Raw genomic sequence first — 19238 nt, forward strand, 5'->3', positions numbered from 1 at the left:
ACAGGAACTCTCATCCATTATTAGTGGGAATGCAAAATGGTATACCCACTTTGGGAAAAAGAGTTTGGCATTCTCTTACAAAACTAAACATACTCTTAGCATATGATCCAGCAATCATGTTCCTTGGTATTTACCCAAAGGAATTGAAAACTTATGACTACACAAAAACCTGTACATGGTTGTTTATAGAAGCTTTATTCACAGTTGGCAAAACTTGGAAGCCACCAAGATCTCCTTCAGTAGATGAGTGGATAAATAAAGTGTAGTATATTCAGACAATGCAATATTAGTGCTAAAAAGAAATGAGCTATCAAGTCATGAAAAGATATGAAGGATTCTTAAATGCATATTACTAAGTGAAAGAAGACTATCTGAAAAGGTTATATACTATATGATTCCAACTATACAACATTCTGGAAAAGGCAAAACTATAGAGACAGTAACAACAATAAAAAACTCCTGGTTGCCAGGGGTTGGGGGATGAATAAGCAGAGCACAGAGGATTTTTAGAGCAATGAAAATATATGATACCATAATGATTGATGCATATCATTATACATTTGTTCAAACCCATAAATGTATAATACCAAGAATGAACTGTAAGATAAATTATGTGGGCAATAATGATGTATCAATGTAGTTATAACAAATGTTCTACTCTGGTTGGGGATATTGATAATGGGCAGGCTATGCATGTGTAGGAACAGGGAGTATATGGGAAATCTCTGTACCTTTCCCTCAATTTTACTATGAACCTAAAACTGCTCTAAAAAAGTAAAGTCTTAGGGCACCTGGCTGGCTAAGACTGTTAGCCAGTTGGTGGAGCAATGAACTCTTGATCTTGGGGTTGTGACTTCGAGTCCTGCATTGGGTATAGAGATGACTTTATTAATTTTTTAAAATTTATTTGAGAGAGAGAGCATGAGAGAGAGCAAGCACAAGAAGGGGGGAAGGGCAGAGGGACGGGGAGAAGCAGGCCCCCTGCTGAGCAAAGAGCCCAAGGCGGGGCTTAATCCCAGGACTCAGGATCATGACCTAAACTGAAGGCAAATGCCTTAACTGACTGAGCCACCCAGGTGCCCCTAGAGATGACTTAAAAAAAATAAAATCTTTAAAAATAAATAAATAAATTCCTAATTAAAAGCAAAACTTCATACCTTTAATCCAGTATTTCACTTCTAAGACTTAATTACAAATGAAATATTCACAAACATGGGCAAGATTTATGTAGAAAAATTTTTATTACAGTTATATGAAATCAATAAAAATGGAAAACAACTCAAATATTCAATAAGAAATTATGATACATTCATATGCTGAAATACTGTGTAGCATTTAAAGTAATGTTTTTAAAGAACTGTAATGGAGGGTAAAATTTTCACAAGGTTATTTTCAATGAAGAGCAGGATACAATTATACATATATGATCTTTGTCTTAGTTCATTCAGGCTGCAACAACAGAATAACATAGACGGGTGGCTTATTAACAACAGAAATCCATTTCTCACAGTTTCTCACAGGTGGAGAAGTCCAAGATCACCAAGGATCATCAGATTCCACATCTGGTGAAGATTCATAGACAGTAAACAGTCTCCCTGAATCCTTACATAGCAGAAGGGCCAGAGAGCTCTCTGAAGTCTCTTTTACAAGGGCACTGTTCCCATTCATGAGGACACAGCCTCCATGACCTAATCACTTCCCAAAGGTCCCCCTTCCAAATACCATCATTTGGAGATTAGATTTCAACATATGAATTTGGCAGTGACACAAACATTCAGTCTATGGAAGTCTTAGTTTAATGACAAGAAGGGAATAGACTGGAAGAGGGTGCCGGAGGGCTCAGTCTGCTAAGCGTCTGCCTTTGGCTCAGGTCATGATCCTGGAGTCCCAGGATCAAGTCCCACGTTGGGCTCCCTGCTCAGCGGGGAGTCTGCTTCTCCTTCTGACCCTCTCCCATCTCATTCTCTCTTTCTCAAATAAATAAATAAATAAATAAAATCTTTATTAAAAAAGGACTGGAAGAAAATAGGAATATTAATCATAATTTTCTTTGGGTGATAGGATTATGGGTGATTTTTATTTCTTTATGTTTCTATATTTTTCAAGTTTTCTTTCTTTTTGTAAGATTTATTTATTTATTTTAGAGAGAGAGAGAGAGCATGAGCAGGAGGCGCAGAGGGAGAGGGAGAGAGAATCTCAAGCAGACTCAGTGCTGAGCTTGGAGCCCAATGCAGGGCTCGATCTCAGAACCCTGAGATCACAACCTGAGCCAAAACCAAAAGTCGGATACTCAACCGACTGTACCACCCAAGCACCCCTCAAGTTTTCTAAAATAAACATCTTATTTCTTTTTAAAAACAATGGAAATAGATAAAAGCAGTAAATGAGAAGTAGGAGAAATTATCAGTTTCTGGACCTCCCAGAAAGTTTTCCTTAATATCCACTTGGGTCAAACCCAGATGGCCTCATGCCTTCCACTGTCATGTCACACAGAACTCGGTGGCAATTCCAGTTTTACCACTTGTCTAGATGAATAGCCTTATACAAGCAAGTAACTTATTTTGTGTGCTCTTACGTTCTTAATTTATAAAAGTGATGTAAAATCTCACAGATTGACAGGAGAATTAAATGAAATAACCCATGAAAAGCCCAGGAACATTGTCTGAGCTCACTAAAAATGTATTCCCTCCCTTACTCTGGAAGTAGAGCAAAACACCTGCAGATCTGTAGGTGGAAGAGACAAGATGCAGAGTTGTGTGGTGAAGAAGGGACTCAGGATGTCAAGTGGGTACCACCTCTGCACTACAACCCTTATCCTCATATTAATGGCTATGGAAAGGAGGGGAACACTAATTAATGATGTAGACAATGACATGATTAAGGGATACCCCTAGGAACAAACAAGAGCCCCTTCTCCAAGTCATCAGGCAAGGGTCAGCCCTCTTCTGAGAGTGCTGCCTGGAGTCAATCAGCTTTTGACTACATAGCTGAGATGGTTATCATACTGAAGCCAATGATCCTTGAAGACAAAATAATCTCCAATGCTTCTTTCTGCTCTGATTATAATGCTATAATTATAATAAGCAAATGCTGATAGGAATTTATTCAAATCTATCCTGTCTTCCATCTTTTAGTGCTTAGCAGGTTTCTTTCAAGTTCCATGGGCCATGACAATCCAGGGGACGTTGTTTGGAAGTGTGAAATAAGATTACTTAAACTCCAGCAGCAGGAGCCCTTCTCAGAGTAAGGAGAAGGGTGTAGGTCCTGAGCCCTTAACAGGGCTCTTGCAACTGCACCCTTCCCCTAGGGAGTCATGCACTCATCTCCATTTAGCAGGATTCCCTAGGGCTAGGGGCCTTAAAACACCGCTGGAATTTCCAAGCCTTAAAATGCTAGTGTGTGTGTGTGTGTTGAGATAAGGGGGGGGGGGGGGGGGGGAAGAATCCCGAAGAAGAAAGGAGGGTTTGGTTTTGGTTTTGGTTTGAAGCTAAAAAACAGACATTCTGGATAGTACCATTCAGGAACTCCACTTCTCTTAGCTCTCTTGTGGTCAACAGATCCCAGGAGAGTCTATGACGTCATCACTCATCTGTTACCTTTTCTCTACTGCCTTCCCCAGCCACCGTCAAGTCGCCTGCTCCTGGTCACCATAGCAACCGTGACGAGCCAGCATCCAGCTCTGCTGCACCGACTTCTCCAACCCCAGCTGAGATGCAGCAGTGAGGACAAGAAGCGAGAGGCAGACACCCAGGATCTCATTCCTTCCTTGTTGCCTCGACTGTGAATCCCTGGACCCCGGGAGAGAATTGCAGAGAAGGGACAAGGGGGAGAAACGGATGTACCGTGGAGCCTCCCCATGCTAGCCTCCGGTGGGGGTCCAGCGGGAAGGGGGAGTGTGCAGCACTAAAGATGTGTGCAGCCATAGCAGCCGCACCTGTATGCTGAGGACCATGGAGAGCCAGCATTTGTTATGTATTGAGGAGATGCCCTTTGAAGCCCTAATCGGTGAGTACCATCAAGTCTTCCTTTGGGGGGAAAATCTCCCAAATGACAAGGTTATATGTCTTGATTACTGCCTTAAAAAAAAAAAAAAATCACATCTTTAAATTGCTTGTGATTGGGAAGTATTTTCCCTTCTGACATCTTTGGATTTCTTGGAATTATTATTTCTTCTCTCTTTAAATGCACTACTCCCTTAACCAGTGGGAGTTACACTCCAGTCTGTGTCTCCATTACCACACAACGCCCCACTGGTGCGGATACCAAGCATCACAAATAAACACTCCAAAGCCTATCAGAGAAGCAGCAGGGCTCAGTTTCCCAGCACCTTCATCCCATTTGCTTTGCGTTCCTATCCTACAATCAAAGAAATAAGGTCCCCAGGCAAAGCAGTGGCATGCCAGATGTCAGAGGAATGCCAGGAAGTCCTTGTCGAAGCCGCGTCCTTTCTGGTGAGCTCAAGGAAATGAATCCATTACCTCAGCCAGAAGAATCAATTGTTACTCGAGGAGAGAAATCCACTTCATTCCAGTAGAGGGCGCTAGCGCTTGCCTGCACAGCCCAAAGGCGAAATAGGCACACACACGCATGTACTGGGAAGCGGCGGGGGATGCAGCACACTCCTTCTCTTGGAGATTTTTAACAAAAGGATGGTCAAGTTCATTCCTTCCTGGAAGCAAAGGGAAGCGCCAGATGGCTTCTAGGGGACTGCATCTTGTTTTAGAATCGAATGATTACGATTCCACGGCAAAATACTTTCTACTAAGTCCTTTCCTTGCCAGACAACCCTTCTCATTCCTCTCCAACACCCCCCCCCCCGCCAAAAAAAGCTTTCTTATTGGTCTTGCACTCTGATCAACTACTTAGAATTTTCATTGTTATTAAGATTCCTTTCAAGGGAAAAGTGAAATCTTGTTAAAAAGATAAACAGAAGGCTCAACTGTTGGGTCTCTGCAGTACTATTCAGTGGTTCTCAGCCCTGGCTGCTTGTTGGAACACCTGGGGAATTTTTAAAAAATACTGATGCCTGGGTCCCATCCCCAGATACTCTGACTTAATTGGTCTGGGACACAGCCTAAGCAGTGGGGTTTTTAAAGGCTCCCATGTGATCCTAATGAACTAAGTTTGCAATCCACCATTCCAGTCAATATTAGGATGACATTTTTCCAGTTGACCTTGATAATTAAACTAAGCCTCTCAAATAAGCTACTGCTGTAAGGCAAGGTAAATGTTGTGAATGCCTAGAAGCTACTAGCTAAGACAGACGGCAGGGATCCAGCTGCTCAGAGGCTCAGGATGAAGGTGATGTTTCAGAGGAGGGAGGGAGCAAGCATCTCTCTCAAAATAGGTTCTCCCACTAAATGAGATTTTTTTTTTTAGATTTTATTTATTCATCGGCAGAGAGAGAGGGAGAGAGGGAACACAAGCAGGGGGAGTGGGAGAGGGAGAAGCAGGCTTCCTGCTGAGCAGGGAGCCCAACGTGGGGCTCGACCCCAGGACCCTGGGATCATGACCTGAGCTGAAGGCAGATGCCTAATGACTGAGCCACCCAGGCACCCCTAAATGAGATGTTCTGATTTATATTCCAGGGCAAGGGGGAAAAGAGATGTGTGCCTTTGCAAGTCTGTAGGGTGAAAGCCAGGGCTCCCTGTAGATTTATAAACGTCTATTGGTACTAACCAGGGTCACATGTGTAAATCTTCCACCCACTGCAAGGAGAATGGACGTAGAAAAAGAGGAGGGGTCACTCTAAAGAAGGGAGAAGCAACGATAAGATCACCTAAGAATTATAAAGTGTTATCCCTCTCAGGCTGAAAACCCTTCCAAATGGCTTGAACTCCTCCTAAGCTTGAGGGGAATCCTAAATCTTAGGTTCCCTGAAAATTCAGGCACCAGGGTAAGCTCGTCCCTACAAGCACTCTTGCAGACTGGAGGGCACACCTTGTGGGAGGTTCTTCCAGTGCTCACACTGTAATGTTATCTCGTGAATATTCATGAGTGCTGTGAAGCAGGTGGGAGGCAGAAACTACACAGCAATACCTAAGGTCCTCAAGACGATGAGGTAAGGCCTCAAAACTCTGGGCATGAGAAATTCGAATTTTTAAATACATTATTCAGTATCATCTACCAGCCTGGAGTAAGAAATTCACCCATCCCAGCTGTCTTTTGCTCGGGCTTTAATTTTGGTTAGAGAAATGGGTACAGCCTCCTTGAGGAACAGGTATGAAAGCATTGTATCTTCTGAAACCCTCAGCAAGCCTCAGTCATTCACCAAATAAAAAGGCAAGAGAATTCGGGTTCTGTTTAAAGATCATACAGGCTACCTGATGTGGATCAAAAGCCTTATGTGCCAGGGCCACTGAGGGAGTAACTGGGAGGTATTTCCTGACCACGGAACGACCACAACTCCCCCACACTGCTACATGTGATTATTCGTATTCCTGCATTCTCAGGCTCTGACCTAGACAAGTCCTTCCCTGACACCTCTCTCCCAGCAATCCAAGACAGTTGTAACAACCTCCACCCTGCCCTTTAGTCATTGTTTTCCTAGTCTGTGCATAGCTGCACACACAACACTATTTTGTCTCCTTCTGGAGCCCACCAGGCCCCCTGAGACAGTGCCTTCACTTACCCGCCATGGGCCTCCCCCAGGCTTTCCCCAGCATTCACTTGGAAAATCGGGCCATAGGCATGCTTCACCTTGCCGGCTCTTAGCGCTCTCAGCTGAACTGGAGCTGCTTTCTTCTAATTCCACGTGAAGGATGGCTCCCAGCGGCTTCTGCTACCTCAAACCCAAAGGCCCTCTCCCGACGGGCCACCTCAGAGCTGATCCACCTCACAGGGCAGGCCAGGCCAACCCTGTGAAGGCTCCCAGTCCACTAGATGGTTACACTGTTCAAGAGCAAAACCATGTCTCATCTCTCTCTGCCCCTCCCCGCCATGACCACCAATATCTAGTCTCCGAAAAGAGGCAGTTTACTTCACAGGCCCCTGGAAGAAAATGTCCAATTGACCCGACTTACTTCATTTATATCCGTTCATCTTCAGGTGTCATCCAAGCTCAGAGTGGGAATACTTAACAGGATTGTGATGCATTAATAAAATCCTATTTTATATTTTTTCAGGCTCATCCATGGGTCATGAAATCAGTTTGGTGGGTTATGACCAGCATTTTAAGAAGAAAACTAAATAGAATAGAAAATATCAGAGTGGGTCCTCTGCAGTGAGGGGAAGCTTTGTTCCTTAAAACTTGTGTTTGTTTTATCTCTGTATATTTGTGTGCACTGAGTCATGATGCAAAATACATTTCTTACCGTGGGTCACAATCAAGAAAGTTTTAAAGTCTTTGCCTTATTGCAAACACTGGCAAAAACTAAAGTCGAATCAAAATTAAATATTAAAAAGTTGAATTCTAGGAAAGCTAACAAAAAAATAGAATTCACTACATTTTATATCTGTGGATTACTTTGAATCAATAAAGAATCCATGGGGGACTGTTAATTCAAATTCAAATTTAAAATTTCTGACACATGAAAAATGAATAGAGTGGGGGAAATATTTGCATTATATAATACAGATTAAAAGTTCTTGTCCTTTGGGCGCCTGGGGGGCTCAGTCGTTAAGCGTCTGCCTTCGGCTCAGGTCATGATCCCGGCGTCCTGGGATCGAGCCCCGCATGGGCTCCCTGCTCCGCGGGAAGCCTGCTTCTCCCTCTCCCACTCACCCTGCTTGTTGTATTCCCTCTCTTGCTGTCTCTCTCTCTGCTGAAAAATAAATAAAATCTTAAAAAAAAAGTTCATGTCCTTTAAACAAAGAATTCATTTCAGAAAAGGAGAGAGATGGGGTGTTGAAAAGGGAGAAGTAGAGTTAAGCATTGACTTGGGCTTTTTGAAGGCTTATTTCTAGAAGGCCTTTTTATCCCAGGTGTTTCAATACAAGAAAGTGAGTGAGAGTCACAACTTCTGTTCTTCCTACGCTGAACTGCTCTTTTGAGATTGAACAAAACCTTTAATAAAGTATTTTGAATACTACAAAACAAACCCTTCGGAGTTAAAAAAAACACATTAGAATTCCATGCATAGCTATATACTGTATGATTCCATTTACATGACATTCTGGAAAAGACAAAAAAAATAAGGTTAGCAATTGCCAGGAAATGGAGATGTGGGGGAGAAGTTAACTACAAAGGGGAACAAGGAGAGTTTGGGGATAATAGAGCTGTTTTATAACGGCATATATTTGTTAAAAGCCAGAACTATACACTAAAAAGAGTAAATTTTTAATATGTAAATTATATCTCCATAAACCTGACTGGGGGGAAAAAAACTCCATGGGTAAATTCAGCGTCCATAAAAAGAAATTCACTCACCTGAGGAAGTAAATGAGCAAACAAACACATAGGTATGTATTTATTTTGACAGCTATCAGAAGTGCAAATTATAACACTGTTTTAACAGTGTTTAAATTTTTTTAACATTTTAACTTTTTTAACTGTTTTTTTTTTTAACATTTTAACTGTTTAAAACAGTGATACTGTTTTACTTTTTGCTAATGATTAACAAATTTTAAAAACTGGGGCACCTGGATGGCTCAGTCAGTTAAAGGTCTGCCTTCAGCTCAGGTCATGATCCTGGAGTCCCTGGATTAAGCGCCACGTTGGGCTCCCAGCTCAGCTGGGAGTCTGCTTCTCCCTCTCCCTCTGCTCCTCCTCCCCACTCATGTCCCCTCTCGCTCGCTCGCTCGCTCGCTCACTCTCAAATACATAAATAAATAATCTTAAAAAAAATAACAATGCTGTTGAGGGGGCAATAAAATTGCATTGCTTATTGTGGGCTGCAATGTAAATTGGTAAAATTTGGAGGGAATGCAAGATGATAGTATATAGGAAAAGTCCTAAAATACTGTATCCTGGAATTTTTCTCAATACAGTTTTTTAATAAAGATTTAAAAATTTCCAGATGCATGAAAGATATCCTCTAGTATGTTACCTATAATAGAAAAAAATAGAAATAGCTGAAATGCCCAACATTGGAGCGATAGTGAAAAAATTTGTGGTACATCACACAATGGAATATTTTACATTCATAACAAAAGCTTAAATCCAGAGACAAGTAGAAACATGGAAAATATTTATGATTAAATGGACAACAAAATATAAATAGCAAGCATACCATGTTTGTAACTTTAAATGATCTGTGTGTACCTGGAAGACAAAAATCCTCACATGCAGTTGTTGTGCTAAAGTGATGTATTATAGATGATATTTAAGTTTTAAAAATTCATTTGCTCTTATATATTGCCATTTCAATAATAAAGAACTCTCAATACCTTCAAGATTGAAAGAAATGAATGTGGGGAAAAAAAGAAATCCCAGAGATTATCATATTACAATGTAGAATGTTGTTTTCTTGGCCCTAGAAACCAGAGAAATCATGAGAGTCATAATTATATTGAATAAGTTCAAGCTGTATGGATTTTTGTTCATTCTTGTTATTAGCTGTCAGTTTTGGTAAATTCCTTGCTTATGGCAAGCAGTTTGTAAATATCTGTTAACTAACTGGCTAATTAGGTCTTTTAGTTGTTTTTCACAATCTCAATCCTAGAAAAACCTGAATATATCTCTGAAGAAGCATCAGAAATCTTAGTACAAATAACACTTTCTCCTTATCTGTATATCATAAGAGGACTTTAATTTTTCTAGCATAGGGAACACATCTTTGGGACTCCCCCCGCCCCATTAAAATAATTATAAGATCACTTTAAGGAGTGTTTGGCTGGTTCAGTTGGTAGAGCATGCAAGTCTTGATCTTGGGGTTGTGAGTTCGAGCCCCACATTGGGTGTAGAGATTACTTAAAAAAATTAAAAAGAATTATAAGCTAATTTTAAGTAGGTTACAGCTCTGAAGAGAAAGACAAGGTGTGGCACAGACAGAGTTCTGGAGAAATTTTCTTAGAAATTTGCCTAATGTAGATGTTTAAATGATGAAGCTGTTTTATTTGAGGTGGGAAGGAGAGTGGGGGCAAAAAGAAAACTAACAACTTAGAAAACCTGCTCTTTCGGGGCGCCTGGGTGATTCAGTCGGTTAAGCGTCTGCCTTTGGCTCGGGTTGTGATCCCGGGGTCCTGGGATGGAGTCCCACATCAAGTCCAGCATTGGGCTCCAAGCGGGGAGTCTTCTTCTCCCTCTGCCCCTCCCCCTGCTCAAGCTTTCGCGCTCTCTCTCTTTCAAATAAATAAATAAAATCTTTAAAAAAAAAAAAAGAAAGGGGCGGCTGGGTGGCTCAGATGGTTAAGCATCTGCCTTCGGCTTGGGTCATGATCCCAGGGTCCTGGGATTGAGCTCTGCATTAGGGTCTCTGCTTGGGGGGGGGGGGGAGCTGCTTCTCCCTCTCCCTCTGCTATTCCCCCTGCTTGTGCTCTCTCGCTCTCTCTGTCAAATAAATAAAATGTTTAAAAAAAGAAAGGAAGGAAGAAAGGAAGAAAGAAAGAAAACAAGCCTGCTCTTTCTCTTCTAGGCTCTAGCATTTTCAGACCAAATGGCCTAGTATATCATTTCTGCATCCCCACCTTAAACTTTGGTTTGCTGTGTAACCTGAAGATAGACATTTAGTGTCTCTGTGCCTCATTTCCATCATCCTTAAGGGGAATGAAAATTTTTGTCTCTTCCTTTTCCAAAGGCAGGTTGGGTGGAAAATTTAGATTGCATGCATATTTATGTACCCCTTCTGCTCTTTTTCCTAAGGGTGTCTGCATTTTCTGATAAGCCTTCCACAGACAGGACATCAGGACACAGGTGGAGGATAGAGATATGAGGGAAACCTCCATAAACAAAACTCTGTGTGTGTGTGTGTGTGTGTGTGCGTGCATGTGAAAGGGAAGGAGGGAGGGAGAGAGAGATTGTACTTGAGTCAAGTCAGAAGCAATAATCTTTGGACTAAACAAGGAATCAACGTGTTGAATTAACTCTACAGAGATAATAATTTTCATTTTTAGGGAAAGAACATTAGTATGTGTTAAGCACATACTCCAGGCCACTGCTTTCATGTACATTATTTCCATCATCCCTCAACAACTCTGTGAAATGAGCATTATTTTTCCCATTTTTCTAATTTAGAGGGAATTGTTGCAATTCAGAGACATTAATATAACCAGGGTTTTATGCAGAAAAGTGGGGATTTGAGTTCATTTTGCTCTCATGACAAAACCTACACTCTTATGTCTCCATGTCAGACAGACGTGGGTTAAGATTCTGAGTATGGGTGGCACTCATTAGCTGTGTGACCTTGGGCAAGTTTTTTAACATCTCTGAAGTTCGATTACCTTATATTAAAATAGGTATAATAATGACACAAAATGAGTTTCTTAAGAAGGTTAGCTCATACCTTTGGGTTTTTTTTATTGTTGCAAACAACAGAGATAGACTTTAGAGCTAACTTTGGGGAACGGTGGAAGAAATTTATTGGAAGAAGATGAATTAGCTAATATAATTGAATGAAAAGTATATTACCAGATCTTGCAAAGGAGGAAGACCAGGGCAGCTAAGGGGATCTAGAGAGTAGAGAGAGAACCAGTTTCCTTCTTCAGGATATTCACAACAGGATGTATCATCTCAGGTTATTTTCAGTTCTTGTGTCTTTCTGCTTAACACTGAAATTCTAGGAAGAGAAGTCAGCCTGGCCTTGGCTGGGCCGGATGCTGTCTGCCTCACAGGTGGAGAACAGGATGCCTTGGCTGACATGCCCACAGGCCTGCATGCAGCTGGGAAAGGCAGTCCCCACAGAAGGTGTAGGTGCTGTTCCCCGGCGAGAGGGCCTGGGTGCTGAGCAGGCACAAGTCGGTGATGTCCACCACCGAACTGATACATCGAGCATCCCAAGGCCCGGCACAAACGAACAGCTCTGTGAATGCTTGCTGCTGGTGTTCCCACATCACTTTCTGTAAGACAGCAGTTCCCGGTCAGCAAAGTGCGGTGTAACAGTACATCTCGGAATCCTACCTCAGTGTTCTCTGTATGTGTGCTATGTTATGCTACCCGTAGAAGATGGTGTCTGACCAGTACCCTGGGGTGAACTGACGAGGCGCTCCTGCGGGAGGAGGCTGCATGGGAGGCTCTGGCCACTGCTGGTCCTACTGGGCAGCCGTGAGAGCTGAGGGTGTCACTGTGTGGCACGCGTTAGTGACACACCAGTAGCCAAGCTCAAGGTTATATAATAGAGCTTTCAGGCTACCTGCCATTACCTAGTCTCAACTCAGCTTGCACCCACTTTCCTCCTCCCAAATTTTTAATGAGGCTTCCCAGTAGGCAGGCAGGAGGTGAAGTCGATAGTGGTGACCCTCAGCCATCTTCTGTCCCCACTCCTTCCTTAGGGCTTTCACTGTCAGGAATTCAAGATTTGCAGAAAATGAAAGTAACTTCTCTTCTAGATAAGGTTAGGGCTATCTGGCCCAAGGGGCCTAAACTGTCTTAGAGATTATATTTTGCTGAAGCCAATGATTTTGCCATGATATACTCTCTGAGGCATGCTGCAGCTCTATTTGCATGCTGCACATAGGCTGGGCTTCCAAGCAGGACGAAACATTGGCAGTACTGAAGACGGGTGATAGTGGAATTGACCAGAGGACTCAAAGACCATGTAAAGTCAAAAACATGTGGATGCTCTTCTCATTCCTTTTCTCTTTTTTTTGGTGGTGGTGGGGGCTGTTGTTTTTAAATTGTTTTTATTTTTTCATTACAAAAGTATGTTCCATAGTCCATTCTTTCCCAAAATGAAAAAGCACAAATAAGCAAAAAGTAGAGACGCTCATACCCTACTCATCCCTCTCTTCACCTAGATGTTAACATGTTAATATTCATCCTTTCAAATTTCCTTTCTTTTTAACCCTCCAATCTACCCCCCCACACACAATAGGCAGTGAGGTGCTTCTGAAAAGCTCTGGCAAAGGCTGGGGGCGGGGGCAGTGTCTCTGCTTCTTCTCATCATGTAGGCGCTGGCAAAAGTGGGAAAGGAGCCTCACCTCTTGGAATGCCTTTTTCTATTCCTCTCTTTTGAGAGACCACTCAAATAACCCTGCCTCCCTAAGACTTTCCCTGATCTCTTAGATGGAAACCTTCACAGTATCACAAGATAGCACTTTCCACCAAGACCCTTTTCTATCTCTCACTTTTCCTGCTCTTTTGTCAGCAACTTGAGGTCAGACCCTATGTCTACTTGATCTCAGAATGCTCTCAGCACCAACAAGTACTTTGCCCATAACAGGCACCCATGATGACTGAATGAAAAAGAATCAGAGGCTTCAATCATACAGAACTTCAATGATCTCAAGTGGGAGCAAAGAGGACTTGGGATCCTGTATATGCCTTCAGTAGGCACTGGACAAAGGAAGGTTTGACATCTTTTCCTTCTCTGTAAAAGGCTGATCCAGTTTGGATGTGTTCTCTTAAATCTAAAAATACCAGTTTGTATACCAGCAGTTTCAAGTTTGTTGGTTCCATTCTGAGACTTTCTCAGGGCATCTTCTATCATTATTCCACTTCCTAAATGTGCAGTATCATATGGTATCTCCCCTCTTCTCTCTTTTTCTCAATTCCTTTTTCTCTGTTCTTTTCTCTTTCACAAATCGAAAAGAGCTGTGTAAAATAAGTCATATTCAAATATAACCCAGTTGGACTGAACTTGACCTTTATCTTATGGAATATTGTAACTGATGTTTTTATTTTTAAGGGCAATGTGAGCAGTAGAGGAAGGTAGAATTGTAAAGGCAGCTTCTTTCCCTCCTCACTACAAAAGGAACCAATCACAAGGGTGAATTTGTTTCAGTTCTGTAGATATGTAAATTTAGTCCTGTCTGATAGTGGGCACATAAACTAAGGCCTGTGTTCAAAAAAAAGTCTTGCAGGACAGATATATATATATATCCGTGTATATATGTCCGTGTGTGTGTGTGTGTGTGTGTGTATAATATCTGTGTATGTGTGTGTATATATATATATATATATATACATTTAGATTTTTGGTAAATTTTTCTTAGATGTGGCTGCATATGAAGAAATAAGTCCAGAAAAATCCTGTTAGCAATATTTGCTGTGTTTCTAGAGACTTTTGAGAACTTGGTCTGAGTTGGATTAGGGAAGAGTCTTCTCACATTAGGACTCTAGGAAACTCTATTTTGATGATGATTATTACAATGTGGTAATCATAGATGTTATTTTGCGGCAACTTCGGTGATTAGAGATTTCTTCTATAGATTATGTTGGCTTTAGTTTGCTTATACTTAGAATTTCTGACTGTAGAATGTACATACCAACGAGTTGGGCAAACACTTAATTTTTTGATATTGTATTATGGAAAATTGATGCAAAAATAGATTTGCAATTTTTTCAAGTTGCATTTAAACTTTTTCCGGCATGGTGAAACTTGCAAATCGAGAATGTTAGACAGATTTAATTAGTTAAAAGATTTCTAACCTTTTTTAACTTCACTATGAAATGTTAGCCTAGGGATAAACCCCAGAACCAAGGATATCTTCCAGCATCCCAATCCACGATTTCCTTACCTTTTCTCCAGAACACTGGGTTGTGTCAAACCAGTCTTTGGTATAGAAGAGGAGAGGATCAAGGACATCAAGCTTTTCATATCCTCATGTCTTCATAGGTCCATATGACAATGCGTGTAGCCCAGGAATCGAAATTGTACCAAACCATCCTCTTCTTCCCTCTTGACTCTCTTATCCTATAGATAGAGAAGAGAGGATTCTGAGCCTGTCCAAGGCATCCTAGGAGACTTTAGCCTACACATAGCTTGGGATTTCCCTGGAGGTACCTTAAAGGTGAACACCTCCAGGAGTCATGATGAACTGAACTAGTAGTAGTAATGGGTGTGATATTTGGAATGCTTGGACTGAGTTCCTTTTTGGACCACAGATTCCATCCACAGCCAATGTTTCAGCCAGCATTTTTCGCTTTGCCAGTGACAGCTGACAAAATCTGATTTAAGTTAAAAAATGGGGAGTATTTATTGTTTCATATAACTGGCTTCCCATGAAACTTGATTCAGGGCTCACAGACGTGACCAGATCCAGCTTTGCCTCTCTCCATTTCTCAACTCCACTCCTTCAGGTTTGCTCCTCTCAGAGGCAAAGTCTACCTCATGGCTGCAGAGGGCTGCCAGCAGCTTCCAGAGCTACCTGCATCCCACTTCAAGTCCAGAGAAGGGTTGTGATCAATTCCAGGCAAACTACACTGAGAATGGGGCAGGGGTAAATTCTTCCATGGGAAATAAGGCTGTTGATGACCGGAGAAAAGGACTTCATGTAGAGGCAACCACAAAACAAAGGCAAAGCCAAGGGACAAGAAGGCTAAGCAGGAGCTGAGAATCATGCTGAGTGGCTCGGCGAGCCACTCAATACTGGAGGATGGGCTGCCGGCTTGGCCCATCTTGGATTTGTCCCCATTACAGAATTGGGTATTGTTGAAGAAACGCAAATGGATTTTAATAGTAGTGAGTACTAATTGGTGACTGATACCCTTTTAAAGCTGAAAAAATTTTTGTGCATGGACTTGTTACCCATTTCAAAGTTATAACGTATAGATTTATGTGTTGTTTTGAGCCTTCTGTTCCACTACCTTTTTAATTGGTTCAGGTAAAATGACCCTGAGTTTGTCTGGGCACTGATCATTTGAGCAGATTCTACTCTGATTTTTCTATCATTTTTTCAGGGATGTGGGAGAAGGGTAGTTAAATGGAGGAAAAGGGAAACACTCATTTTGCTATTTAATTTCAGGGCACTTGGAAGGAAAAATACCTATTTACCACTTTGATAGATAAAAATACTCTCTAATAATTAAAACAATGAGATGTTTTTCATCTGCTAAATTGACAAGGATTACAAAAGAAGAGTAATGCCCAGGATTCGTGAGGGTTCAAAGAAATAGCCCTTTCATACCCTGCTGGTGGGAAAGTAACTGGTGTAAACTTCCTGAAAGACAACTTGACAATATATATGAAACATTTAAAAATGTGCATGACCTTTGACCAGGAATTGTATTTCTAGAAATACTAGGAAATAATCATAAGCATATATAAACATTTATATATATGGATAATCCTTGAAGTTACATATAATAATGGAAAATTGGAAATAACCTTAATGACTAAAAAGAAAATCTTGGTTAAATAACTTAAAGTATAGCCACTTAAAGTGCAGCCACTTAAAGTCATGTATTAGAATAAATTTATTGGCATGGGAAAATTTCTAGTCTATTGTTATGAGAAAGTAGACTGCAGAGCAGTTTGATCAAACTGTGTTTAAAAGATACATACAAAAAAGACATACACACATACACAAAGAAAATACAAGAAAAATACATGAAAATAGTAATAGTGATATGCTGTTAAGGGTAATGAGTAATTTTAATTTTTTATACTTTTCTGTATTAAAAAATTTTAAATAATTAACATGTATTACTTTTGAAATCAGAAAAATTTTTTCTTTTTTTAAAAGATTTATTTATTTTAATTTTTAAAAATTTATTTTTATCAACATATAATGTATTATTTGTTTCAGGGGTACAGATCTGTGATTCATCAGTCTTACACAATTCACAGCATTCACCATAGCACATACCCTCCCCAATGTCCATCACCTACCCACCCCATCCCTCCCACTCCAGGAACCGTCAGTTTGTTTCCTGAGATTAAGAGTCTCTTATGGTTTGTCTCCCTCTCTGGTTTCATCTTGTTTCATTTTTTCCTCTCTTCCCCTATGATCCTCTGCCTTGTTTCTCAAATTCCACATATCAATGAGATCATATGATAATTGTCCTTTTCTGATTGACTTATTTCGCTTAGCATACCTTCATTTTGTTGCGAATGGCAAGATTTCATTTTTTGATGGCTGCATAATATTCCATTGTCTATATATACCACATCTTCTTTATCCATTCATCTGCTGATGGACATCTGGGCTCTTTCCATAGTTCGGCTATTGTGGACATTGCTGCTATAAACATTGGGGTGCAGGTACAGAATACACCATAATTCTTTTAATGGCCGAATTATGGATTGATATTATTCCCCCATTGTTTGGTACATGTCCAGTTGTTTCTGGATACCTTCCATTTTCCCACCTTCCTCCCCAATACATATGCCCATCTCCCCCACCCTACCCTCTCCCAGAAGTCAGCCCAGTGCTCTTCCTCCTACTCTAGAGGACAGGCTTTCCAACATGAGCTTGCAATTAGACTGGGGATGGAATCCTGTCACACACTTTTTTTTTTTTTTAAGCTTTTATTTATTTATTTGACAGAGAGAGAGGGAACACAAGCAGGGGGAGTGGGAGAGGGAGAAGCAGGCTTCCCGCTGAGCAGGGAGCCCTATGCGGGGCTCGATCCCAGGACCCTGGGATCATGACCTGAGCCAAAGGCAGACGCTTAACAACTGAGCCACCCAGGCGCCCCTGTCACACACTTTTTGAGGAGTTCAGTTTGATCCATCCCTCACCAAGTGGATCTGATGTTTATCACCCTCTCCACTCAGTGAGTACAGGCTTTGTGTGTGATCCATCAGGATAACCCCACACGACCTGACAGTCCTTTGCTCATAGTAGGTGCCCACTATGATGTTAGAGTGCATAAATGAAACACTTAGATAAACAGAGGCATTTTCGAGCTCTCTGGGGATAAGAAAAGACAGGAGAGCAGTGGGAGTGAAAATTAACTGGACTGACTAGTTCTGGGCCAGGCAAAGAGCGAGTCAGAAGTATTGGCTTCGGAATTACCATGCTTAGGCTTCTTAATCGGCATTAAAAGTTTGCTGGCTCCCACATGATTTTGCCAGCCTGTCCACCCCTATGAGGATTTCTGCAGTTTAAAAAGAATGAGATCATTAGCCCAGCTTATATTTTCAGGGCTGTGTTACAAGTGTCAGCGGAGCAGGATACTTGACCGAATAGCAGCTAGGAAACTTCCCTGAATCCATGAGCAGCAGACCAGCGCATGGAAATCCCTTCCTCAGGGGCATGGGGCTGGTTCTATCTCCAGGTACTTTAGGTGGGGGGGTGGGGGGGAAGCAGTTTTTGTTGCCCTTTGCTATTGAATTTACCAGGTGTGTCAAAGGCATAATCTCAGAGACAGAATATAAACAACAAGCCAGTAGAAAGAAATGCAGAGTGCTTCTCACTCTTTGTAGAAGCCATCCTTGACTTGTTTTCTGCGCACTGTCAGCACTGGTGCCATTCTCCCTGGATTCCACAGTGGGGGTTTTGCAGTTATTTGTTCCCATGTTGCTTATAATTGTTCTGTACTGGTTATATGTGAAAAGATTGTGTTCACTCAGGGAGCAGGGATTTCAGTGGGAAAAATGGATGACTTGGAAAACCAGACTTCATTATTTACCAGCCTTGTTACCATAACTAAACTGGTCAGCCTTTCTGAGCTGTAGTTTTCTTCCTCACTGCAGACAAACTGCTCCTAACCCTCCTGACATGGTTATTTTGAGGCTGAAATGATATTATAGGTATAGACATGTAAAAAATGATATAAGTGTATGATATTATCTTTTGTATGGAATGCTGTAGGTTCTTAAGAAATAGGAGATAGTATTGCACTATGGGGTTGTGAAGATAGAAACCACAGTTAGACCTCAACTGTGTGTACATGGGCAAATCAGCTTCTCTAAGGCTCACTTTCTCTCCATAAAACAGGAATAATAATAGTACTTCATAGAGTTCATGTGATGGTGAAATGAAATGATAACATGCAGAGCACTTCCCAATAGTACTGAGCACATAGTAAGCATTTAATGAATGTAAGCATTTACAGCTGCTGATGCTGCTGTAAATGAATGAGGTAACTATATTAATAAAAATGGCATATTGGGGCAGAAACTCAGGGTTATGGCACTGAGTAGAAATGGGAGCTCTATAAGCTAGCAGCTTCTGTTAATCAACCTGGGGAGACTTCATGGAGAAACTGGACTTTCTAGAACTCACTGAATAATAGTTGGAAGATGAACTGGGGTGTGCGTGTGGGAGTGGAGCTATTAGAAAAGTATCCCCAACACCTCATATAATTTGAAAGAAGGCTGAGTGGATGTAGGGTAAGCAGATGATGGAAGGCTGAAAAGTTCTGAAAAATAAAGGTGGAGTTGGTCTGAAGTTTGGTGGCCAAAAGATAGGCCTAGCTGCTGGTATAAAGCTCTAAAATAGAGCGGACTAGGCCCCCAAGGGATGTTTTCAAAGTC

The 19238-nt window shown here is 41.4% G+C and overlaps 1 protein-coding gene across 13 annotated transcripts in view; it reads left to right on the plus strand.

The window, feature by feature from the left end:
- Positions 1-19238, plus strand: part of MICAL3 (microtubule associated monooxygenase, calponin and LIM domain containing 3) — a 272677-nt gene that overhangs the window by 44454 nt on the left and 208985 nt on the right. For 5 of the 13 annotated variants that reach the window (XM_032390825.1, XM_032390826.1, XM_032390828.1 and 2 more), the window contains exon 1: positions 3528-4005. The gene's annotated coding sequence lies outside the window, so the exon portion shown is untranslated. Of the gene's footprint in view, positions 1-3526; positions 4006-19238 lie in introns of those variants that run through there. The other 8 variants (XM_032390821.1, XM_032390829.1, XM_032390824.1 and 5 more) reach the window with 6 other exon arrangements.

The sequence above is a fragment of the Phoca vitulina genome, unplaced genomic scaffold (genome assembly GCF_004348235.1).
Source record: "Phoca vitulina isolate PV1807 unplaced genomic scaffold, GSC_HSeal_1.0 scaffold59, whole genome shotgun sequence".
Lineage (NCBI taxonomy): Eukaryota > Metazoa > Chordata > Mammalia > Carnivora > Phocidae > Phoca > Phoca vitulina.